We start from the raw sequence: 27,212 nt of genomic DNA, 5'->3' as shown, positions 1-27,212 counted from the left end.
AAATATTAAAGGAGTTTGTAAGAAGTCTATTCAAACTCTCATGGATGACTTTGAGGGAGTCAAGACTTCAGGGGAGGAAGTAACTGCCTATGTGGTGGAAATAGCAACAGATGTGACTGAATTGCTGTAATTAAATGATCAAACTTGAATGGATGAAGAGCAAAGAAAGTGGTTCCTTGAGATGGAATCTACTCCTGGTGAAGATATTGTGACACTGTTGAAATGACAACAAAGATTTAGAGTATTACATCAACTTAGTTGATAAAGCAGTAGCTAAGGTTGGAGAGGTTTGGCTCCAATTTTAAAAGGAGTTCTACTATGGATAAAACGCAATCAAACAACATCGTATGATACGGAAAACTCTTTTGTGAAAGGAAGAGTCAATCAATGAGGAAAACTTCATTGTGTCTTCTATTAAGAAATTGCCACAGCTACCCCAACCTTCAGCAACCACCACCCTTATCATTCAGCAGCCATCAACATCGAGGCAATTAACTACACCAGCAAAAAGATTACAACTCACTGAAGGCTCAAATAACAGTATTTTTAAATTAAGGTATGTACATTGTTTTTTAGACACAATTCTATTGCACACTTAATAGTCTATAGTATTGTGTAAACATAACTTCTGTATATCCAGGGAAACAAAAAGATTCATATGACCTGCTTTATTGCGATATTTGCTTTACTGAGTGGTCTGGAACCGAACCCACAATATCTCTAAGGTATGCCTGTATATGAAAATAAGTCATCAACATTAAGTGAATAAGGCAACAAAAATATTAGGAAAAATGAAAATAAAATGGCATATGATTTCTATTAAATATTAGAAATCAAAATAAAGTTTCTAGGTAAACAATGAAAAAAAGAAAATAAAGTATAACAAAAATTCACCTCATTGTTAAAGAAATACAAATTATAAAACAAAAAGGCATCATGTTCTAACTATCAAATATCCTATATATATATGATTCATTTATATAAATGCATGTATGCGTGTGCAATATCCTATACATACAGGGAAAGCATATGACCAAATAAGAGAATTATATATTGAAAGTGGCACTGTTTGATATAAAAATTCTAAACAACAATTTGGTAACATGTGTCAAGATGCAATAAATTTTTCTACTCTTTGATTCAGGTTTGCTAACTCTAGGATATCCCTTAAGGAAATAAAACTAATAGAGAAAAACACAACTTAGTGTCATAGTGTTTACTGGAGTACTAATATAATCTAAATCTCCAACAAAGAAATGTCCAAGTAAAATATGGTGGAAAATGGACAATCACTAAAAATAATGTTTATGAAAAATGCTATTACAATTTTAAGTGAAAAAAACAGTAATAAAAGTGACATATACCTTTAATAAATCTAAAAGACACACATATATAAAATTTAATTTAGTTCACACACATTTCTTTAGCACCTCTGAGTGCCAAGCCTAGGTCTTGATGTTGGGAATTCAGTAGTTAACAAAACAGAGACAAATTCCAGGCCTCATGGAACATATATTCTATTGGGGAGTTTTAATTATATTACAGTCCTAAATTCTAATAGCAAAGACGGTGTGATTAAAAAACAGAAGTTGGTGATGATTCGGGTGGAAATATGAATGATTTCCCCCCTTAATCTATGTTCTTGTGTATTTCCAAATGCATCTAATGCTATACTACTTTAGTTAAGTAGCAGCATATAAATGTAACTTAGATTTGCAGATTTCAGGCTGGGGACTACAATGTTAATAGTCTATGTAGATTCAAGACCTGTTTTCAGTAATTCAAGAGAGCTTAACGGAAATCCTGTCTATAGATGTTAAGGCTGCAGACACTTAATAAAACACTGTATGTCCTTGCTTGCAATTTGATGTGTGTGGGTGTGTGTGTCTGTACACTGATACTGATCTTGGGCTGCTAACACTGGTTATTTTTCAATGCATTGACCAGAAACTTGCATTGATGGGTTTTCCAAGTGTCAATTTAATGAAAATAGGAAAATGATTTATTAATAAAGCATAATTTGGTAGACAATGTCTTCTAAAGCATGTTATCTGTGAAAAGAAAGAAATTAATTGTGACAAGTTTGGAATCTAATGAAGTTGGTGGCCTGTAGGTATCTTAGCTGCAGACAGATGTTTAATGTAGAACTTTCAATCAAGGTTGTGGAGTAACATAAGATTTGGAGCATTACCTTGTAGAATTGGCATAATTCTAACCAAAAGCAAAGGCTATTAATGGTATTTCATTTTTACATTAAAAAGCCCAACTCTAGCCTCCAGTTTTTTACATGGAAATCCCAATAAACACAGGTCAGAATTTAACCCTATAAAGACAGCATGTAAAATTTCAAGAGACCCTGGGGTCTCTCCTTGCTGGCATTCTTATTATCCATAAACTGTAAACATCAAACCTCTAAAAAGTCCAAAAAGAAGAAGAAAAAGTCTCACAACTCCCTGAAACAGTTATTGTAAAACTCAAAGTGTAATTTGACTTCTTAACCTGCTATCCCAACAGAAATGATTGTGTCTAACTGCTTGCCTTTGTTCAGAGACTAATCACTAAATTGTGAAAAATCACCCTCAACTTACAAAAACTGCTCTTGATTATAAATAATTGCCCCAGACTGAGAGAAAGCGGCAGGCAAGATCCCAGTCTTTCATCCAATTTATTCAGCAGCAATCCACATTCCATTTGTCTAGACTAAATATAGCAGCGTTTATACAAGAAATCAATAGTGCTTGCAGAGAGGAGAGCAAAGGCATGAATATTTCATCAAACTCAGAGAGAAATGGCAATCAGCAAACTGAGGGCTCTGTGTAGGTCATCTTTGGCCTGCTGGATTAGTTCCTCTTACTTGGACAATAGCTAATCTCGGGCTAATCATAATCATATCATAGCCATTCTTTCTATTTTTAACATTAATTGCATTGTGGGTGTCAAAGACTCCTGTTTCAAAAGGAATGATGGATTTTTCTTATGTCTTCTGTGACAGTCTAATAAGCCTCCCAGGAACAATAATAGTAACACAATACCAGAGCTGCATTTCAACAAGTTCCAGTCACTATCATATCACAGAATGTGAAATAAAGGGCACTGTCCACAGCTGCCATATTACCATAATTAGAAATAATCAACTTACGAGGAAAAATTAACTACCGGTTTTTAACAGTAGAGAAATGGAATCATCCTCGTTCACACATTCCTTGTCTGGGAACATGAAAATTCTTCACAGATTATTTAGAACAGGGGCCAGAGAAAAATAAGTTAGAAGGAACTTGGTAACAACATTCATTAGCATTAGTATTAGTTTTAATGAACCATGATTTCTTAACAGATCTCAAGATCTCACTCAAGGCAAGAGTAAGGAAGGCTTATGACACATGATAACTTTTTATCTGGAATCACCTTGTTTGACTGAGATTGGAAATACACAGTATACATATCTATGGTATATTTATTTATGTTATTATTCTAATACCAAATGCCCATTCATAAGCTTTAAATAGAATTGAAGGCAATATAGCTTCAATCATCAAACATGTGTGCTCTGAACATTTCCATATACACAGAACTAGTCTTGATTATTGTTTTACAAAATCTTTTTTTTTCTTCACGTTTCTTTTATTTCTTTGACAACTAGACCTGCTTCTGTTTAGAGTTCATCAACTTGTGCAATATTTTTAAAGAAAGTTTTTCATTTTTATGGACTTGAAATTTTGTAAAAATAGTGAAACAGCTCCTATTTCAAAATAAAAACAAAATTTCAGATGTAGATGTTTTATGATTTATTATTTAAGCAACATACATATAGGTTCAGTTATAAGATGTTAACTAAACTGCTGTGACAAATATTCTTTTTTTATTTAAAAAATACCAAAAGCATTCTAGAGTCAAATTCAGAATCCTAAAGATAAGTAGCCATGGAGATTTTCTTAATTCTTCACTTTAGATGTTATTCATATAGCAGAGGTAAGTAGGCAGAGTCTTTCATATGTGCCCAAACTGGAATCTTGGGTTGCTACCTTGATAGCAAACAAGAAACCAACCATTTTAAGAATGTTTAAGTAACTTGCAAGCCTCAGGGATGGAAAAAGCCTAAGAATGCACAATTGTGAGCATTTACCATCATCACACTATGGCTGATGACTGTTCTGAAATTAGACTTCAAAGCAGTATATTTCAAAATAAAACCTTTCAGCAAAAAATTGGCACATGCACAATTTCTTCACATTTTGTGTTATCACCCATTTCATTAATTTTTCCACTTGAAAAAGTGCATTAGAAACTAGAACCATATTTTACTATCTCAGTTAATATTCAAAATTACAGCACTACACCTTGGGATATGGCATCACCAATGCAGCCCAAATTCAGTGAAATTAAGTTCTCTATACCAAAGTAAAAGTGGCGCACACCACTGACAAGTGAACACATGAACTAAAATTTCTAGACTTAGGGACAAACAAATGCCATTCTGATCACCTACTTGGCTTGTTCTGTTCTGCCATTCATGCAGAAAAACCTGTGTGAGTTTGAATCTGCAGAGCATGCCCGCTGGAAGAGGCTGACTGTTATGCTGTTTTCTGCATTAATATCGTTCAATCAAATACTGGTGGTTTAGGATTCAAAAAAACGAATGTGGTAAAGCTACTTCAGATATGCATAATGAAGACTTACTCAAACTACAGCCCATAAAAAGAGTTTAAACATATGGACAATTCTGCAGGAAACCTCTTATGTAAAACTTCAACAGGAGTAAACATTTTCTTTTCACTAGTCTTTTCATATTTCATTGCAACCTTTAGGTTTTGCCACACAGGCTGTTTCTATTAAAATATATCAACATGTATCCTCCAAATGATACCATGGCATCTCAGAAACTGTGTTCAATACAAGATGTACACTAATGTTAGCATAAACAGCAGTGCCAGAGAGATGACCTTCCCTGCTCTGTATGCTATATGTTGCCTTGTCCTGTTGTCTCTACTTTTTGGCCAAACCAAAATCAAGGAATAACTTAATTACAGTGCTTCCCAATACCCATTAGGAAGTTATCTGGTTTATAATCTCTGTGTATGAAATGCTTATCAGCTAACAAAAATACAGTTTTCATTGTGAATCTTCTTGAACAGAAACTGAAGTCTTTCAGCCTGCATCCAAGAATCTCCATTACTAGCTCACCTGTAGTCTTTTTCCTGACCACATACTACTTTAAGTGGGTGATGCCAACCACACCTTGATGAAAATTACAGAGATTGCTCTCCTACAGCCACCAGGGATACCTGGCTTTCTTGAGATTCTAGTTTCACTGCCATTTCTTCACCGTTGGTGATGCTGAGCACCAGATAAATGTCTCTATGGAAGCCAGACCCAGTCATCCACACGGGCATTTATTCTCCTCCGATAACGTCTCGAGTCTTGGAGTCTACTGCTAGCCATCCTGAAAGATTAAGATGGGAGCTGGGAACAGGCCCTGCATTTCAGAAGGAAAGATGAGGACCTCACCGGTTTGTCCACAGAGCAAGGCTGCAGAGGGGAAGGTGTCAGGAAATGCAGTATGGAGACTCTTTTTGCTGTTAAAAAAACAGGGACCAGAATCCACCACAGGGGAGATCACTGATGCTTAGTCAGGTTTCCTTCCCCCAGGACACCATGTGTGAAGAGGTCCTCTCAGTTACCAGGCCAGGCCACTTGTTTCAGGGCCAACACGGCTGCCTCGCTTCCATGAGGGTATGGCAGGCTGGACTAGCGGGCAGAGAATCACAGCGTCGCTACCACGCGGAGGAGCCCATCACTCCCCTGTGACCTTGTCATCGCCGCCATCTTGTTATGGGGGCATCAGCCGTCATAAAATGCCCCAGTGCACTCTGGGAAGGGGATCCTGGGCGACAGTTCCCGAGTATAGCGAGGTAGGGGCTACGATGAATAGCCATCGAGTCCTTTTTTTTTCAATCTCTTTCTCTTAATACATGCTTTAGATCACAACTTGACGGAGTTTCCTAAAATACTGCTTCACTCACAACAAAATCCATCATAGTCTGATGTAAACTCTCTAGACTTACACTCTACTATCCATGTCGGAAACTAAACAATATTGTAACACATTGTACTTCATTCATACCTTTTCCTTATTACACCATTATCTCCTACCCATATGTCTTCCTCTCCTATCAATAGAATTCACCAAACGTTTTTGAACACCAGAATATGCTATTACTCTGCTAAATGTAATGGAAATAAAAATGTGTATGATGTGGTCCCTGCTTGCTGGAGCTTACAAACAGTACACATAATATGGAGATAGGGGTGGGTAGACAGGGTGGTCAGATGCTGTTAGGAGGAAGGCATGGTATATGCACACAACTGTAAAGTAATGTACTATGATATTTGTTACAAGGGAATTAAACAGGGAAACCACTGATTTTTCCTGGGAGAGTAAGAAAAGGCTTCACAAGAAAGTACATTTGCCTGACCCTCCACAGGCCATTAGAAATACTGGTAAAGGAACTTGGGGCAGAGGGACAGCATATGCTAAGGGACAGAAAAAATAAAATGAAAATTGCAAGTAGTTTGGTGTGACAACTCCTACAGACACAGGTGATATAAAAGGTCAGAAAGGTAGGCAGGAGAATTAGTTATTTCACAAAGCAGGCAGGCTGGCAGGCAGAGGCCACAGCCATCAGTGTCAAATTCCGGAGAGAAGTTAAGCAACCTCTTGGTAGCCTCTGAATTTATTCCCTCGCAAAATCTGACCTATCCTGTGAGGAGTACATGAGACTAAAATGAGTTCCCCTTTACCTTCTCCTGTGAGCACTAACTGACATCAGATGTTTTAAAGCAGAGGAAAGACATGAAGAAATGGTTTATGTCTGGTGGGAGTGGAAAGCATGAAATGAGAGACTGGGGGAAGCTCGGCCGCCCCTCTTCTCTTTTCCCCTCACTCTTCCTCTCTCTCAGTTCTCTCTCAGACCAATGAAATAAAACAGTGGAAGTAGGGGAAACAGTGAGAAGAATAAGCAGGGGAGTTTTTCAGGTAGAATCCATAGGCTTTGGAAAATAAGTAGAAGAACTTTAGTCATTTTCTTCCTTCAGCGCTCAACTCTGCAATATATATTTAAATTAAACTGCCTTGGTATCGCCCTTCCTTGAACTCCTGCTACTGACTCCCACCCCCTTTTCAACACTAATTTGTAACTAAACATGCAATTTTCTAATGTTATTTAAAAATTTTATTTACATCCTATTGGTTATTTCATAGCATAAGCTGATTGAAAGCAGGGAACATTTCTGATGCCTGTTTGTATCTTGTTCTTCTAGTTTTTTGCCTCAGTAACTACTCTGGCTAAATGCCAAGAGTTTTTAGTCAAAAACACAAGTAAGCACCATCTCTGCCCTCAAGGAACTTATAGACTGATCCAATAGGGGCAGTGAGGCTGGTTTTCCTCTGACTCGTGCCTGAGTTTTCTTCTCTCTACTCTTTAGGACTCGCTGGACTGATTTCTCTTCCACTCCCAGGGATTTATTTGCTCTCTGTATGGTGACAATTCTTTTTCAGCCTAAACATCAATTCCAAACTTGAGACCAATATATGAAACTGCTACTTAACTCTCCACTTAGCTGTCTTATTACTGCTCTTTCTCCAGGACCCCTGATCTCAACAATTGCAGCCAGAGAAGAAACGTGGAAGTGGTATTTGACTCCTCTGTCTCCCTTTTTATTATCCATATCCAGTTACCAGGAATGGTCTTTTCCATCTTAAATATTTTTATAATTCATCAATACTGCTCTATTAGCATTACCTGTTTGACTAATGCAGATCCCTGTCACTTCCCTGGCTAAAACCCCTTCCTGGAGCCCCATTCCTTCACATGGCCAGCCTGTTCCTCCCTGGGGTGGTTTCTACCTCCACTCTAGCCTCACTGAAATTCTTTCAGTTCCTTGAAGACACCACGCTCACCTACGTCTCAGAGGTTCTTCATCTATGTTCCCTCTGCCCCAAACCTTTTCTCCCAATCCCACCTCATTTTTTTCTAGATTGACCCTTACTTATCCTTGATATCTTAGTGCCAATGTGACTTGATGTAGGATGTACTTCTCAGTCCTACTGCATTTTCCCATTAAATCTTGCACTTCCTTTCAAAATACTTGTTTACTTGTCTATTTTCCCCACTAGTTTAACTTCCATGAAGGAAGGGACTAGGTTTTCAGTACCTAGTTCAGGGTAAATACACAGTAGGGCCTCAGTGCATGCTTGGAATGAATAAATTAATGAATGATGGTCACTGAGTATTATGGAAATAAATTTAGGAAAGCATGTGCGTACACACACACACACATCCCATTAGAATTCTAAAGCATTCTACTTATTAGGGATTTTGGGTTATGTGAATTCCAGATAGATATTATTTTACTGCTTTAATTATTGATAAGTGGATATGTTTCTGACAATAGGCAAAATTTATTTGAAAATGACCTAAAAAATTTTCCACCCCAAGGTATCATTTTACATGATATCATTCTTAGACCCTAATGTATGTTTTAAAACACAGTATGCTGGCAGGTAAAAATCACTCAAGTGGGGTGGGGGAACACTGGACAAAATTAAACTTACTCTTCAATACTGTATGCCTCAGTAGGGATCACCAAGCATAAGACACGATCCTGAAGTATCTGAACAATAATGCCTAATTCATGAATTATTACCCCATGATATATTAGAACTGAGTGAGATATGTTAGAACTAGGGTATTAGTAAACCGTAAGCTAAGCGTTTTTTTTTTCAAATCTCCAATTGAAAGATGAAGAATTAGAGATACAAATAAATATAAATCTAAAAGAATAAATCCTCTGAAAGTTACTTAATCAAAATTATTTGGCATTTTATTTAAAATAATTAGTTGATTTTCTAATGCTTATGTACTTTTTATGGAAGGTTACTTACTGAAATGTGTGTTATTACAATTTCAGTCTTGGAAGGCACATTTCATCTGAAAATATAAATTAATAAATTTGAATGTGCCTTACATCAAAAAGGGGGAAAGGGAAAACAAGTAATATAGCCTCAGTCTGATAATAACACTGTCCAAATTTCACTTTAATAATACAAATATACTTAGCTGATTTCTGTCATTATTATTTATGACAGCATCATCACAGAATGAAAAGAATTAGTAAATTTTCCAACACAAGAAGAACTATTTTCCTAACAAAATTATTTAAATTTATTAGTCCAGAAATACAATTATATTCTGTTTAAATTACATGTATCGTCAGTTTCTTAAAAGTGCACAAACACATGGTGTAAATGAAAAGAAAGTAAATGCAAACAGCAATCTGGGCTTTGATTTACTATTCTCTTATTTCCCAGGGGTCTGAACAGGAAATAAAAATAACCACAAATGACTAAAATATCAGTAGGCCTTGAAATATCAACATTTAAGTTAAAGAAAGCTAACTTTTTAATCAAAGCCTTTACTATTTTGATTTACTTAAACTCCCTCTCTGCAAATATGCTTTTGAATTAAGTAGTCATAACAAACCATAACATAAACATGAATTGCCAACTAATTTGTAATACCCACTTAGTTCTGAAGTATTTCAGTGTTTGCTAATTCTTTACTATTTGAGACCAAAGTAAAAGCTTCACTGAGCATCTTGTAGTATGGAAACAAAATCAAGTCAATTTATGTGACTTCACGGTCCTGGAACTTAAGAACCTAATACATATTATTTCATAATTTGAAATAAAATGTTCATCTGATATAACAGTACCTATAAATAAATCAGTAGGTAAGAAATTTTAATGTTTTGAAACACAAAAATACCCATCAACCGAGATCTAGAGAAATCTGACTTCTAAAGAACTGCTCATGAAGGTGGGGGCAAATTCTTTTTCTACAGTTTATATGTCCTTCTAAGTCACAGACAAGTCCTAAATTATTGTGATTTGCAAATGGCTAACAAAACTTTCCTCTCATTATGCAAAACCTAACATTTGAAGCAAGGTATTCCTGTGCAACTCCAGATTCTAAAATGTCACTTAACATGACATATACGCTTAATAAATGATGTTTGAATAAATGATACTCTCAGAAAATACCTGTCTCTAACAACACTCTTTTTGACCAAATTATATTTGTTTATTCAGCCAATCAACTTTTTCCTAATTGTATAGTCCTGCTCTTGTTATCAGTCACTCTCCCTTATAGAAGCACGTAATTGTGTGCTGTTTTGATTTGCGGGTGAGTAGAGAAGACAGCTTTTAACTGTTCTCGTGTCTTGCCAGGAAGAAACAATTACTTTTAACCAGTAAAACATATTCCAATATTTTCTGCATTGTAATATTGTATATTCAAGACAACAACTTACATTAAAAGGTGCAAGAAAGTAGGAGGAGAAAAAGGGCAGAAAAGCCATGAGTGATATTTTCCTCTTTGATTTGAACCATGTGTTTTAATTGTCTACTCTGTGATCTTCAATTCTGTAGAATGGGAATAGGATTTCAACCAATGCATTTTGTTTTTCTTTAGGACTCAGTTGTTACCTAACTTCGAAGGAAATCTTTATTACAAAAAAAAAGAACAACTTCGAGTCCCACTAAAACCTCCTAATACAGAATTGCACTAGCTTTAAAAAACAAAGTATTTCTTTAAACAGCTGGAGACTTTGTTCAAATAAAATCTTATGAGTAGGCCCCAAATATAAAACCAGCAAGAGTACAACTATTTGGGGGTTGGGAGGGTGAACAGAAGTCCTGCCCATTCACTTCCTATCTTGTGCTTTCGGCTGGGGACCTTTCAGACTTCATGAAATCCAGTTTGAAAGCCACTGGTGTAACGGGCTTAAGTCTTTATTTTGCTAAATTCAAATGAGAGGCGAACTACATTACTGCACTTTCAAAGAACAGTGCCTTCCTAATGTATGAGATTTGGAAATATGGGAACTTAAAGATTTTGATGTGAAAAATATTAATATGGTTACAATTTTTACATACAATTAGAAAAAAAAATACCTATTATTCCAAAATTTCAAACCTACTCAGCCAAATGGATTGGCAGCTGTAAATGTTATTACCACATGGTGGCACTACTTTTGCTCCTAAGTAGGAAATACCCACTATCCTTTGTCAGGAATCGCTTTGGATTATGTGAGTTTTAAAATAATTAGGCAAGTTCGGAATTGCAAAGTTTTCAGGGCTCAAGCATTCTCATAAAATGTGACTTCCTTGTACAGATTCCAAATTTGGCTTTCCAAACATGGGTAAGAACAATCTATTTTTAGAGACTGAAAGCATAATTTGGATGTATCTGTAAAGTTTTTTTTTAATTTAAATTATGGTACAAACACCAATACAGCACTTATGCTATGCCAAGCACTGTTTGAATGCTTTATAAAATAAATGTTAATTCATGTAATCTTCTTTACAACTCTATGAGGTTGTACTCTCCTATAATCTATGAGGTAGACACAGTTAGGATACTTGTTTTACACATCAGGAAAATAGAGGCCACAGAGTAACCTGGCCAATGTCACACAGCTACTGAGTGTTACAACAGGGATCACTCCAGTAACATAGGAACTGGAATCCATACCATCCACTTCCAAAGTCTATGATCTTACCCACTCCACTCTAATTCATCTTGAGTCTACAAAACAGGCATCCAATTTTATTTCCACGTAGTTCACTTTGGAAAATGTTCTGAAGTAAATGAGACTGAAATTTTTTGTTTAAATAGTATTACATATTTTTATTTTTAGAGGTGAAGGAAAGTATTTGTTTGTAATTGCCAATATATTCCTGACAGAGATGTGTAATGGAACATATTTCAATATATATGACACATTTGTGTATTTTCAGGTAAGTTCAAAGCATCTTTCTTAAGAAACAATTCTGTATTTAGGAATTTCAAATTTGGCATTTCACCCTTTTCTTTTAGCTATACAAAATTCTGTTGAGTCTAGACAATTTCCTTTTTTTCCTTCTTTTTCTTTAATTCACTATGGCCTTACTTTCCAATCTGTGAAACTACTGACTCGCAGGTAAAAGCTGCCTAATAATGAAGTCTTCTCTGGTACTTCATTAACTAAATCCCACTGGATGGTATCAAAGGCAACACACTGAATCATGATTAACTGTAAACAGTGTTAATGAGGTTTGAGTGCATTGTTCATAGATTTAAAATTTTTTTAAATGAAGAAAGTAGTAACAAAAAATAAGAGGCAGCTGTTTTTTGACAGTGTGAGAAAAGATTTGACAGGATAGACTGTGGTGGTTTATTTTCTTATTTCCAATGCTTTGGTTTCTGTTCATGATTCTTTGTGTATTATGAGAGTTAAACACTAGTCGTCAAGTTAAAACTAGCCATTTATTACATCAGTGGAAGGGTCCACCTCAAAGAAGACCCTGAAGCTGTAAGAAAAATCCTTTTTTTCCATATAGATAAATAGAAATCAATGTATCTATATCTTTGCATTAATTAAAGACATCTAGAATTTGGCATGTGAAAATACAGTAATTCTTCTATTTGGCTTCTAATTAATTAGACTGCCATAAAATTCTTAGTACCTATTTATAGAAAAAATAGCCTGTATTCAGAGAACTGTCAGCATTACAGAGTGTTTTTCAATATTTTAAGAACAGCTTTGAGATAATCAGTCTACAATTTGAAGTAGTACAATTTGTACAAACAAAATAAGTTACTGATAGTACAAAAAAAGAAGATGATTCTGTAGAGCAGGGGTCACTAAACCAAGGCCCATGGGCCAAATCCAGCCCACCACTTGTTTTAGTATGGCCTGTGAACTCAGAATGATTTTTACACTTTTAAATGGTTGGCACATGAAAATTATATGAACTCCAAATTCCAACATTCATAAGTAAAGTTTTATTTGAACACAGATACTCTCATTTCTATGGCTACTTTTGTGCTACAAAGTCAGAGTTGAGTAGCTGTGTCAGAGACTGTATGGCCTGCAAAGCCTAAAATTTATGCTATCTGGCTCTTTACAGAAAAAGTTTCACTGCTGTATGTAGAGAATCTATAGGCAATATTTATTCTCACACAGTGGAACACCTTTGTGATAATTAAATTTCCAAGCCTCTGCTCAAGCCTACTGGTTTTATGTAGAAGGTTAAAAATGACAAAAGTTTATTTTATTTAAGAAAATGCCATGTAAAAGATGCTCAACGTATGTCTATTTAATTGATATATTAGTTTTACACTTTGTTCCTTGCTCTTCACATTAAGCAGTTAACTGGAAAACAACAGAAAAAAAAAAAGAACAATGACATTTTTAAATGATCAGTATGTTCTGAGTACTAGCTATGATGTTTGCACGGATTTCCCCTTTTAATACTCACAGTAGCCTTATTATCAGTCACACTTTACAGCTGAAGATTTTGAGCATTAGACAGTTTAGAGCACATTTCCAAGGTCACATACACAAACATCACTTCAGTGCTACATTTTTTTTAACATAGGAAAAATTAATTTAGTATTAATTTAGAATGGTGTTAATTGAAAGACACTGTATCATATTCCATTCTAAAAGTTTCAGATGAGCTTTTCCTCCTAATTTATGTCTTCTCTAAAAAGAGTCAGAAATAGCATACCCTATAAGAAGCACGGTCTAGAACAAATACTTGTTTAATTAAAATTTCTTTTAATAAAATAAAGCAAAGTATATAAGACTGCTCCAATCTGTGAAGCAGTTGCTATACAATTTCCAAGCTTAAGGATATACTATATCTGTATATAAAAGCTAAAAAGAAAGCTAGTATACCTTATAGAAATCAATATATCAGTAACTTTAGCAAAGCAATGTTTGGATATTAAAGGATATTGCATTTATTTGGCGTTTAAATTTTTGTTAATAATGTGTGAATTGACTTAGTTGATGGTGAATATTTTAAAGCCTAGAAGCTTTAAAACATCATATGTACCTCCAGCAGCTCTGAGTAATACTACAAGGTTGGCAGTTATAACCTAATGATAGATCTGTAGCCAAACCACTAAAGAAATTTGGTGCTTCAAACAAAATAGCCTTGGTAGTTAGGCATTATGAGAAAAAATGTATGGGAAAAAAATAGTTACCCCAATATTCCTCCAGATATTAATGTAACTTTAAATTAATATAACCCAAGATCATAGGAAATATACTGGTAATCATAGAGCTAACAAAGCCATTCTGAATCCAATGACCTCTTTTTTATTTTCCATGGAATTAATAATAAAACTTAGAGCAGACCAGTTTTAAAAGATTCAACAGCTTGAGAACTCATTTGATATAAAAATTTTTAAGTTCTGGTTTTTAAAAAAATTCAACTCAATGGTTTAGTATTTGAAATCCTTGAAGCTAAAAGAAAAAAAAAGTTAAATATTGCAATGGTTAAGCAAAGGAACAAATAGAACAAAAAATAGATGCAATTTTTCTTCAGCCTAAAATAGATGTATTTGCTTAGTTTATTCAGGTGCCTTCTCTGTGCAAGGTAGGGAGAAAAGTTTGGAGAGTACTCCCTGTGGTTCCTTAGATCAGTAAGGAAATTCAATCTGCCATATCAGTGTTGTCTCCGTTAAGGTTTACATGCGGCCCTTAAGTTGGGTTTATTCCTTCCAAGATAAAATTGCCAGGATGCAGTCAAAGCCAGGGTTCAGAAATACCTGGGCATATCTGGAGAGCAGGTGGGACTGGCACAGCAGGTGTTCATTTGCGTAAGTGACTAAGGCACCTACTAAGAAACTCATCCTCAGCAAAGAGGAAGCCAGGCCTGAAACACCTTATCTGAAAACGAAGCCTTAGGACTCGAGGAATGGTTTGATTCTGAATACACAGTGCATCATCCCTCCTCCGTCCACTCCCATGTCCATTACTTCACCTCCCAATCTTAGAGAACAAATCTAGCTTCCATCTTCCATGTTGCTCTGAAAATGCTCTCACAAACTCGTAAGTAGCATCTTTATTTCTAAAATCAAGGAGTTATCTTACTTGATTCTCTAAAGCCTGGTGCAATGGGCACAGATGTTTTAGATAATAAATAAATGGATTAATTAATCTTCTCCTCAATCTTCTCTCAATTACCAGCTAATATCCAATATCTTCCCAATGAGCAGAAGCAGAACACACCAGAAAGAACACTGAGCTCTTGGTTCTAATCTTGATCACTCCAAGTCTATGGAGCTTGGCTTCCCTATGTACAAAACAAGTAAAAGAGGATGAAGTAATGATTCTCAAGGCTCTTTCTACTGCCAAGGCTATTCCTTCCTTCCCAAATTATACATGATCCAAACACACATATATATATATGTATGTGCATATATATATATGCAGAGGGAGAGAAGGAGACAGGGAGAGGGAGAGAGCAAGAGGGAGAGGGAAAAGGAGAGAAAGGGTTTTAGACTCTATGAGAAAGCATATATCACGAGAGAGGCCATTACTGTTGGTCTTCACTGACCTCTTAAGGTAAATCAATAACCAGGAGAGCAAGTTCTGGACACAGAGACAGGAAGGGGCTCTGAGAGGGAAGACAGGGACTCCTACCCCTACCAAATAAGGAAATAACACAGAATTGAAGGCAGGGACTCCTGAAGAAAATAATTAAAAATTATCCTAGGACAGACATTGCCTGAGGTATAACTTAATTACGTTCAAAATGTTTTTTATTCCTTGATTGTGGTGTTTGGAATTTTCTCCTCAAATTTTCCATGATAAAGAGCGAAACATTACTTTCCATTTTCTGGTTCCAAGAAAATACATCTTTTTCTACAAAAGTTGCTTCTCAAATGGGTGTTATGACCCCCCAAAAATCTTCATTTTGTAATTTGTTACCTAGGAAAACAAGAATAAAGATTTCTCTCACTTAAAAAGCCCTATGACGTTGAGGACTGGCGGTTTGATGTGCCAAGCCCTCTATCATGTGACTTGCCCTTACAAAGCTTGTTACTGCAAAGGAGAGGCTAAACTTGCATATAACTGTGCCTAAGAGTCTCCCCGAGTACTTCTTTGTTGCTCACATGTGGCCCTCTCTCTCTCTCTAGCTAAGCCACCTCGGCAGGTGAGCTCACTGTCCTCCCTCCTGCATGGGACATGACACCCGGGGGTGTGGATCTCCCTGGCAATGTGGGATGTGGCTCCTGGTGATGAGTCTGGACTCAGCATTGTGGGATTGGGGGTGTCTTTTTGGCCAGGACAGGGATGCAAAATGGGGCGAAATGGAATTTCAGTGGCTGGGAAATTTCGGGTGGAGTCGGGAGGTCACTCTGGTGGACATTCTTGTGCACTATATGGATAACACCTTTTGGGTTTTGATGTATTGGAATAGCTAGAAGTAAATACCTGGGGCTATTGGACTCCGGCCCAGTGGTCTGGGCTCCTGAAGACGATTGTGTGACAGTGTGGCTTGCAGGCGGTGACGGTGTGATTGTGAAGGTCTTGTGGATCGCACTCCCTTTGTCTAGTGTGTGGATGGATGGGTAGAGGGATGAGGACAAAAACTGAATGAAGGGTGGGATGGGATGAGGGGGATGATTTGGGTGCTCTTTTTTGCTTTTATTTTTTATTCTTGTTCTGATTCTTTCTGGTGTAGGGAAAATGTTCAGGAGTGGATTGGGGTGATAAATACATAACTATATGGTGGTGCTCTGAACGGTTGATTGTACACCATAGATGACAGTATGGTATGTGAATCTATTTCAATAAAACTGAATTTAATTTTTAAAAAAGCCCTATGACAGAGCAATGTAATACTGTTTGAGAAAAGTCAGAAATACTATTCAGATCCTATGAAATGTGATGGATATTTAAGGGTGTCCACATTGTTCAATGAAATAACAGAAAATTGCCATTGATTAGAAGCAAGAAAACCAACCAAAGTTGCAAGGGTATAACTCAAATAAAAAGTATCAACAATTATAAATACATCAAAATTCCCTTTTTGGTTAACTTAAAAAGATTACTTGCAGGAGCTTACATAAGTAAAATTAAAACCACATCACCAATCCATTTTTATTTCAGTGTATTAGATTGCAAATTACACCCTTTTTTCCTATTGAAAGGATCCCATTTTTTAAAGCATTTGGTCCTATTCAATAGCTAAGGAACCCTCCCCCCATCCTCTCAAACTTGGCTTCAAGTCAATGCCATTTCTCTCATTCCAACTGTTTTGTACATATGCTGCCCCAACCAACAATGGTAAACACAGCAAGCCATCTCAAATATAGTGCTGATTAAGTCATCTTGTGAACAAGCAGAGTTTGAATATTAAGATTTTTGAAAAAATCATTCTCAGAAATTCTCCTCCCTTTGAAAAAACAATTGGCATACTGATTTTAAATCACATAATAAACAAACCATAGGATATTTAAAAAAATAGTCATTTAACATTGGCCTAGGCATTTGAGATACAAAGACAAATGAGGTATGGTCCTTAAGTTCATGGATTTTACAGTTTAAAACAAAAAACAGGAGATACAGGTAACGGTAGGAGCCTAAAGATGAGCTAACAACTTTCACTACAGTGAAGAAGTGCTGTGTTAGAGATATGCACAGGGCACTCTGGGTACACTTTACACAGTCATATTGTGGAGTTAGGTATATGCAGGAAAACACAAGCAGTTGTCACAGAGGCACACAGAGGGTGTGGTGGCAAAGTGGCAAGTGTTGAGAATAGGGAGGAGGAGGCCAAATCTAATATTATGTTAAAAAAAAAGAGCTTGGGACTTTAAAAATTATTTTGAAAATGCTTTATTTGGGTGTTCTTTAACTTTTAATTTTGAAATTATTTTAGACTTAAAGTTTGAAAGAAAAGAAAAATAGTACCCATAATATAGTTACGAAAATGAGGAAACTGGCATCAGGTCTTTTAAAAAATTAATATTTACTAAACAATTATTCTGTAACATGAACTGTACCAATTCCTTTAGATCGATTTTTCTCAGTTAATTCTCACAAATCCATAAGGTCTATATTATTGTGATTTTCACTTTATGAATGGAACAATGAGGTTTAGGGCAGCTATGTTCCATGCCCAGTATCTCTCAGCCGATAGGGGACATATATGGGAAGTTACATCAAGTCAGTCCTGAGTCCAATTAAGAAATTGTTTTAATAAATTATTCACATGAACTTCAAGATTTCCAGAAACGTCTGACAAATGAATTTTTTAAATAATAAAATGTTTGCCTCTTGGAACAGACTGACTGGGTTACTGGAGCAGAAGGAAGACATACTTGTTATTATAAATTGTTTTGCATATGTTAGGCTCATGCTATTATTTACTAGATATTCAAATGATTGAATAATGAATAAAAATAAATATAGGAAGAATTTAGATTTGGGTCCACTTTGTTCATCCTTAGTATTTAAAGTTATATTTAGGTAGTGCAGATAGCATTACTGCCTCTAGAAAATACAAAATAAACAGACTAAATGTGATATTTGAATGTAAAAAGTATCTCATAAACTACACAGAAGGTTGAAAAAGTTAAATTCCCAAAGCTGTTACTAAATATTGGTCTCCAATTTGGCTGAGGCCCCAGCAAAATAGGTGTCAACTACTCCCACATTCCAGACCACCTAGGCAAAACATCAAAGAGGTAAACTGAAAGCCAGTGTGGGGTCTTGGCCCCCCCAATATTGAAGGTGTAAAATAATTGTAGTAAAACTGGCCAAGGATAAAGAAAAGATATGGAAAATTACTTGAGAGAGCTGTCAGTGTGCTCCTTACCTCCCTATCGTTACTGGTGCTGTGAGGCCTGTTTGTCCCTGACCTTAAGGCTAGTGCAAAGACTTCAAAGAACACAAGTAAGAGAGCTTGGCAGGTGTCCTAAAGTTTTGTATATATGGTGGAGTGCTTTTTGACTCAGTACAAGAAACGTAAAGAACAAAAGGCATGGATGAGAGGGCAAGTGAAACTGCTTGGGAAAAGACAGCCTCTCCTAATGAGCAGCAAGTCTAAAGTATATCTTCTAGAACTGACAGGGCCAGGAGAGAAAGAGAAAGAAAACTGGCCTGGGACTGTCTTAGAATCTTCCCGTGAGGGACACCTAGTGGGGTGAGGACCCTTGAGGAGAATATGCTGGAGGTGTAAAGGCTGAGGCCCAAAGTGTGACAGAGCAGTTGTAATTGGTCAATAGGAGAGTGCATCACGTGGGACTGAAGAAGAGCGAACCCTTAGAAGCACCCACAAGAGAAACAGCGAGTTTTAATCTGTCCAGCCTGGAAAGCAGCTCATAGGAGAATCTCACAGTGTAAGGTCTTCTGTCTGCTTCTCTCTCCTCCCTGCTTTCCAACTTCACCACCTTTACCAAACTGAAGGAGGGGTTAGAAACCAATAGGTAGGGAAAATGGTGAAGTTGACCAAGTCTTCCTTTTCAATATTTCAGCCTTATCCAAGCCACAGGCCCAAGATAAGGGAGTACAGAAACGTCTTTGAAAGAACTTTGATTATAATACTAATAATTACTGAACTGAAACCATCTAGGACTAAAGTGCCTTGAAGACTTTTAATTATCCAAGAGTAATGAAAAAAGTCACAGGGCCTACAGTTCATCTTAAGTGCTGGGTCAGACTCATCCTTTAGTACTAGTTTGAATGAGTGGAAGGGAAAGAGATTAAAGTTGGCTTTCTGTTGGCACACTACAAATCCCACGTGTTTAATGGAAAAGTTGCAATACCATTTGAGAAGCAAATTACCCCAAATTACCCCAAAGAGGGGCTAAAACCATCTATGATCCTGGCATTATCAGAACTGAGCACTGGTATGTTAGGCAAGGGACAACTTCTTGAAGCCTCAGTTTCCCCAGCTGTAGAATATGGTGTACAGATATAATCCAGTTCTAGGTATATTTAGGAGGCTAGTCCTAAAACATAGTTTGGAAAAGCCCTGCAATATAGCTCTTTCGGAAGACTTTAGCAGAACAATTGCCTCTGATGCCATTCTTGCTTCCTTTGACCCTTTCTTCCTCTCCAGCTCCTTCACTAATCATAACCAATAACTGTGAAAAAAAATGACAATAACTGGAAGTGAGCTAACATTTAAAAATAAATTATTATGTTTATTTTCAATAACAGGAAAAATGGGTGTGTTTTCTGAGGGTTTTGAAAGTGAAATATGTAAATCATTGGAAAAATAATCATTAATAATGATTAATTTGAAAATATGAATTAGTACACACTGCATGGCAAAACAAATGGTACCCAGTTATTTTGATTTATTAGCTCTGTGTTCTTTCTGGATGCTTTTTAATAAAAATAAATATTTTCTAACAAACATAACATTCTTTAAACAGCTTTCAAAAATGTTTAAAGCTTTTGTGCTTGTTTTTTCCTAGGATTCAGACATTGTTAAAAAATTTAAATGCTATATTCTTTCAAGGTTAGCAGCTGGTAAGTTCACTTGTAAAAATAAAAAGTAAGTAAATGCTGAGATTCAATTAAATACATATTAAAAGTTCCTAACATATCGTGAACTGTGGTGTATGCACACAATGGAATATTGAACAACTATGAGAAGGAGTGAAGTTGTGAGACACACAATGAGGTGAATGGATCCTGTAGACAGCATTTTGAGTGAAGTACGCCAGAAACAAAGGCAAACACTGTAATGCCTCACCAATATGGACTAACTACAATGTATAAACCCAGAATTGAATCTTAGAGCACAGCCTAACAGGGAAACGATGATTGTAATGGTTCCTAGATTGTAAGCTCTTACAGCAGTCAAATCTATTCCTGAATTGTAATGGCTATCTCCAAACTCTGAGATGTCGATCACTTTGTGTATAACCTGATTGGTCTCTGGAACATCGGGTATCTGTGTGACACCTGAAACTCAGAGCTAGGGCTCAGCAGACATGAATGTCAGTATTAATGCATACAGCAACTGTTAAAAAAAAAAAAAAAAAAGCTGAAAAAGGGCCCAGACTTCAATTAGAGATACGAATGAAGCAGATCTGGTTAAAACTAGGGCAAATCGGGCCAAAGGGTAAAGGAAGAAACTGATTGTGTGTTAAAACTTCATCCTCCATGTGAGACCAAGGGAAGAGATGTTTATTTGGTGTAGGATCTATATTTTCTAAACAATATAACTTCTACAGTCAGTTTGTTCAAACATCACAGTTACATGGAACTTTGAATAGGTAGTGAGCTATGGTAGGTCTGTATAGGTTAGAGTGAAATAGCAACACATCCCAAAGTAATTTGGGGGGAGAAGAAAAATATATATTCGGGGTCCCCTGAGGAGCTGGGGGAGGATGCAGAGGTGTTGGACTTCCTCACTTGGATTGTTGCTGATTTTCTCACAAACATTGGGGACTGATGGCTTGATATGCTGAGCCCTCTGTCTTGGGGCTTGCCCCTATGAAACGTGTTACTGCAAAGAAGATGCTGAACTTGCTTATGGTTGTGCCTAGGAGTCTCCCCCTGAGTGCCTCTTTGTTGCTCAGATGTGGCCCTCTCTCTCTCTCTCTCTCTCTCTAGCTGAGCCAGCTCGGCAGGTTAATTCACTGCCCTCACCCCTAGGTGGGATCTGACTCCCAGGGGTGTAAATCTCCCTGGCAAAGCAGGATATGACTCCCAGGGATGACTCTGGACCCAGCATCGTGGGATTGGGAACATCTTCTTGACAAGGAAGGGGATGTGAAGTGAAATGAAGTAGGGCTTTGGTGGCTGAGAGATTTCAAATGGAGTCGAGAGGTCACTCTGTGGACTTTCTTACACACTATATAGACAACACTTTTTAGGTGTAAATGTACTGGAATAGCTAGAAGTAAATACCTGAAACTATCAAACTCCAACCCAGTAGTCTGGACTCCTGAAGATGATTATATAACAATGTAGATTACAAAGGGTGACAGTGTGATTGTGAAAGCCTTGTGGATCGCACTCCCTTTATCCAGTGTATGGATGGATGAGTAGAAAAATGGGGACAAAACCCAAATGAAAAATAGGGTGGGATGGGGGGGATGATTTGGGTGTTCTTTTTTACTTCTATTTTTTATTCTTATTCTGATTCTTTCTGGTATAAGAAAATGTTCAAAAATAGATTGGGGTGATGAATGCATAACTATATGATGGTGCTGTGAACAGTAGATTGTGCACCATGGATGACTGTATGCTATGTGAATATATCTCAACAAAACTGAATTAAGAAAAAAATAAAAGTTCCTAACATGTCAAAAGCCTAATATAAGCTTATAATTTGTGTGTAAATAAATAAAATTTTACCCTCGTTTTAAATTATAAAAGTAGTTTTAGGTTCACAGCAAAACATTTCAACAGAACAAGAGATAACAAATCCCTCTTTCTCACTTCTTCCCTCCTCCCACTCCTACTCCAAGAGAAAACCCTAATAACAGTTTCTTGTGTATTCTCCATGATGTCCTTCTTTCCTGAAAAGTTAGGTTTCTATCTCTGTACATTATGAATAAAATAGATACTATCCTTGAAATGAAGAACAAGCATAAGAATTGTATTTTATTTAAAACTTCAATAAAGAAAAATTAGAAGAGATAACTTTAAAATACAGCAGGAGGATATAGGTTAAATACAAAGAAAAGCATCCACTGCTTTAAAGTTGTCAAAGCCTCAGGATAAAACACTGAAAGTGTCTGCAGAATCTCCTTTGACGTACATCTGCTTCTTAAATTTTAACTTAATATCACATGGAGAATAGATCTAGAATGTTGAGCTAACAGAAATCCAAAATAGCTTATCTGGCTTTAAAAATAACAATCATATTATTTCTTAAGTAGTTGGGAATTGAAGCTCAGAAACTTTTCTCTTAAATTAAAATCTGAACTGCTAATCAGATCAATTAAAAATTCATCATGAATCTGTAGGATTCCATAATTTTCTACTATCACAAGACAGAATTTCTCATTAAGAGATATTCAGAAGCCCTCTGAATACATAGTAATATTCATAGCTTTACGATTCATCGTGTATGAAAGGACATAAAAAAAAAAAACTTGGGCTAAACCAAAAAGAACTCAAACAGCATTTATTAGCTCTGCTTAATTATTCCAAAAAATGATTTATCACATTGCCCCTAAAACCATGAGGTAAAATTCATTTATTTTTCTGCTGAATTATGTACCATTACCAACAATTTAACAGACACATGAAATGTGTGGGAAAACACAGAGAAACAAGTTTTATTGAGTTAAATATTAAGATGAATGACAGTAAATTTTAAAATATTCAATTTACTTCCAGAGGAACATTTTTCCATATGTGGCATTTGGCTGCTGACTTCAGCAATGGAATGAAACAGAAATCAGGGAAGCTAATTAAAGAGCTAAAAGAACATCTGGAAATTTAGTAAATATTACTTAAATTGTAAAGATGCTTTAGTCTTTTTTATCAAACATGATGTTGCTGTCACAAGAGAATTTAATTTTCTTCCATTTTTTTTTTCCCAAAAGGAAAGGGAAAAATCAATTTCAGATACTGTCTCCTCTTGTTTCATATTTCTGAATCCCTAGCACCTAGGTTCGTGCTCATAAATAACTGTTGAATGAATGAATAAATGAAAAGTAATATTAAGAAACCCAACTTTATGCTGAATTTAAACAATTCTTTGTGGTGATTTTTGCCTACAAGAAGTTTATAGATTCTTACCCTATCCTTCCAGAAAAGACAATATAATCCCTTCCTAACATTAATTTCCAGCATTAAGATGAGTGCTACTTTTATTTAAATATAGCCGTGATCTATAGCTATAATTTTTTTGAACTCCCTGTGACAAATATCCTTCCTAAAACTCTTGAAGCTTATGCTAGAGCTCCTCTAACAGGATTTTTGTTGATATATGTTTTCTCCAATTAAAAAGCTATTACAGAGTTGGTCGCAACTCAGACACAAGCTGGGTAGTGCTTGCAACCCCTGAGTGAGAGGGTTTCCCCGTGCTGTGGCCTAACAGTGGACAACCAGAAGGACGCGCAACCTCCAAAGCAGCAGCCAATGATCTGTATCTATGGAGAATGTCACACAGAAAACGAAATAAAATCCAGGTATCCAATCAGATGCAGCGAATGTGGATACAGAATAACATATAAGAAAAGAACTAAAAGATACAGTGTTGGTTTTTGACTCTCGATGATGAATTCAGAGTAACATCTTTGCTTGTAGTTGAATTTGCCATTAATGTTTCACATTGTTGTACAGTTTTTGGTTAGCACACTTATCTTTATAACTACAACTACATATACATAATTTCATTTTATCTCATATTTTAAACCATATTGTATTTAGATCTCTGTTAATACTCTGTATAGATAAACTGTTGTGTTTTTTTTGTTCAATTACATGACTTACAATTTTATTTTATTTTATATTTAATCTGACACATGGTAAGGTTAGAATTGCTTTTCCTAAACTGTACTTTTAATCAAAGCCTAGAATCACCGGGTCTTTTGGTAAAAAATACAGGTTTCTAGGGCACTCTGAAAGTCTGATTAAGTATGCTCCTTGGAAACTACTGTCCTCTATCACCAGTTTATATAAAAGAGTTTGTAAACTCTGTATGTCATTTGGTTCTGAGTTTACCAGTGCACTTGTTGTCATTCTTCATATATCATTTTGACTTATTTTTCATGTGTTAGTGATATAGGACTTTCTGTATTTCTACACAATGCCTGATTATTTTTAACATCTTGGGAGAGAGAAGAGAAATTTTAATGGTTATTCTCTGTAAGGCAAAATCAACCCCAAGGAAACTGGATGAAGTAGACTCTTAAGTCAGGTGCAGTTTCCTGGGTATAATCATTCATTATTGTCAAAAATCCTGCTTTCAGAATATAAAAAGAATGGGGAGTGGTTTACACTAAACTATTGGATAAATGTTTAAATCTTTTGCCTCAATCTTAGGAACATGGAGTTGATGCTCACACCTGTTCTCCATCTATTCCAAGATTCCATCATTATGGAATGTCATGTTGGCCTCCCTAACATTCATTTTAAAGATGAGATATACTCCAACTCTTTAATACCCATGTCTGTCTCTTTTTAAAGAGTGCTTCCTTGATCCAGGCTTTCCTTTATCTATGATTTTTATACTTTTGTGATTCTGGTATGTTTCTTTTTGACCTTATCTTTTCAGACAAGGGAATCCTAATATACATGCTATCTCCTTATGACAGTCGCTTAAACAAAGAAACCCCAAGGGTAATGTAGTTATACTTTTCTTAACTGTTCTAACTCATCCCAGGTCCTTTGTGTATTGATAGTTTATTTGAATATTGTTATTTGGTTAATTAGGCAGAAGGGTTTAATGGAAAAATATTACAACTGGAATTCAAAACCTATGTTTTCAGCTAGTCACTTAACCTCTTTAGGCCCCCTTCATCTATAAGATGGAAATAATTTGACCTATTACGTACGTGGATATTTTTACGAAAAAAAATGAGAAAACAGATGTAAAATTGCTTCAAAAAGATTCTTTTGAATAATACTCTATAAATATAAAATCAGTAAATTAGAGCTTGAAATTGATACATAACTTGTCCCCTAATAAATGCTTACCAACAACAGTGGGGGAAAAAAAGCTATTACATGAACTAAAAATGGATGAATAGCATAAACATAAGAACTAAAACTATAAAACTCTTAGATAAACATATAGAGGAAAATCTTCATTATCTTGAATTTGGCAATGGATTCCTAGATATTGTACCAAAAGCCCAAGCAACGAAACAAAAAAACATAAGGTGAACTCCATCAAAATTAAAAATTTTTGTGCATTACAGGACAATATCAACAATCTGAAAAGACAACCTACAGAATGGAAGAAAATATTTGCAAACCATATTTTCAGTAACAGTTTACTATCCAGAGTACACAAAGATCTCTACAACCCAACAACAAAAAGACCAAAAATAAGTAAGTAAATAAATAAATGAATAATGGGCAAGGGATTCGAATATACATTTCTCTAAAGAAGATATACAAATGTCCAATCAGAACATAAAAAGATGCTCAACATCACTGACCATTAGGGAAGTGCAAATCAAAAGCACATGAGATACTACCTCACACAGTAGGAAGGCAATTATTAAAACAAAACAAAACAAAAACAAAATACCAAGTGTTGGTTAAAGATGTGAAGAAATCGAAACCCTTGTGCATTGCTGATGGAAATGCAAAACAGTTCAACTGCTGTGGAAAACAATTTGGTGGTTTCTCAAAAAGCTAAACATAGAATTAATTAACAATATGATCTGGCAGTTCGATTCCTGGGTATAAATCCCAAAGAACTGAAAGCAGGTACTTGGACAGCTATTTGTATACCAATGTTCATAGCAGCAATATTCATGGTAGCCAAAAGGTAGAAGCTACCTCACTACCCATCAACAGATGAATGGAAGTAAAATGTAGTATGTATATATATATATATATATACACACACACACAAGGGAATATTATTCAGCTGCAAAAAGGAATGAAGTTTGGATACATGTTACAACATGGTTGACCCTTGAAATCATTATGGTAATTGAAATAAGCCAGACACAAAAGGACAAATATTGAATGATTCCACTCATGAAATATCGAGAATAAGCAAATTCAAGGAGACAAAAAGTAGATTGGAGGTTACCAGAGGCTGGGAAAGAAGGAATGGAGATTTTTGTTTAATAGTTATAAAGTGTCTGTTTGGGGTGATGAAACCCTTTTGGTAACAGATGGTGTGATGATAGCACAATATTGTAAATGTAATTAATGCCACTGAATTGTACTTAAAACTGGCTAAAATGGCAACTTTTATGTTATATAAATGTTACAATAATTTTTAAAAAGCTATCATATGTTCATTGTAGAAAATCAAAAAATACCAAAAAATAAAATGAAAACTCTAATGATTTTGCCGTCTAGAAACAATCCCTGTGAGACCTACTTTAGAAGTATGTATGTAACTGAAACCAACCTAGTAAAAAGTTTTGCACCCTGTTCTTTTCATTGAATATTATAGTAGGAACATTTTATCATACTATTAAAACTAGTCATAAACACTGTTTTTAAATAATAGTAAATAACCGAAAATGTAGACACACAATAATTAATTTACCCATTACATTATCATTGGACATTTAAATTGTTTCCAGTTTTTCTTTATTTTTTAAAAAAATATCCTTTTACTATTACACTTGCATAATAGGTAGAAAATTAGGAAACATAAATGAAAATCAGAAATTATAAACATCAATTGCTACAACCCATGA

General features: G+C 35.6%; 1 protein-coding gene and 1 pseudogene across 18 annotated transcripts in view; both read right to left on the bottom strand.

Moving 5' to 3' along the window:
• Positions 1-27,212, bottom strand: part of HDAC9 (histone deacetylase 9) — a 996,855-nt gene that overhangs the window by 474,233 nt on the left and 495,410 nt on the right. The gene's annotated exons all lie outside the window — the stretch shown is intronic.
• LOC119534781 lies at positions 4,460-5,378 on the bottom strand (annotated as a pseudogene).

Source organism: Choloepus didactylus, chromosome 5 (assembly GCF_015220235.1).
Source record: "Choloepus didactylus isolate mChoDid1 chromosome 5, mChoDid1.pri, whole genome shotgun sequence".
NCBI lineage: Eukaryota > Metazoa > Chordata > Mammalia > Pilosa > Megalonychidae > Choloepus > Choloepus didactylus.
The sequence above is the reverse complement of the archived record's forward strand: the minus strand, read 5'-3'. Positions and strand labels throughout refer to the sequence as shown.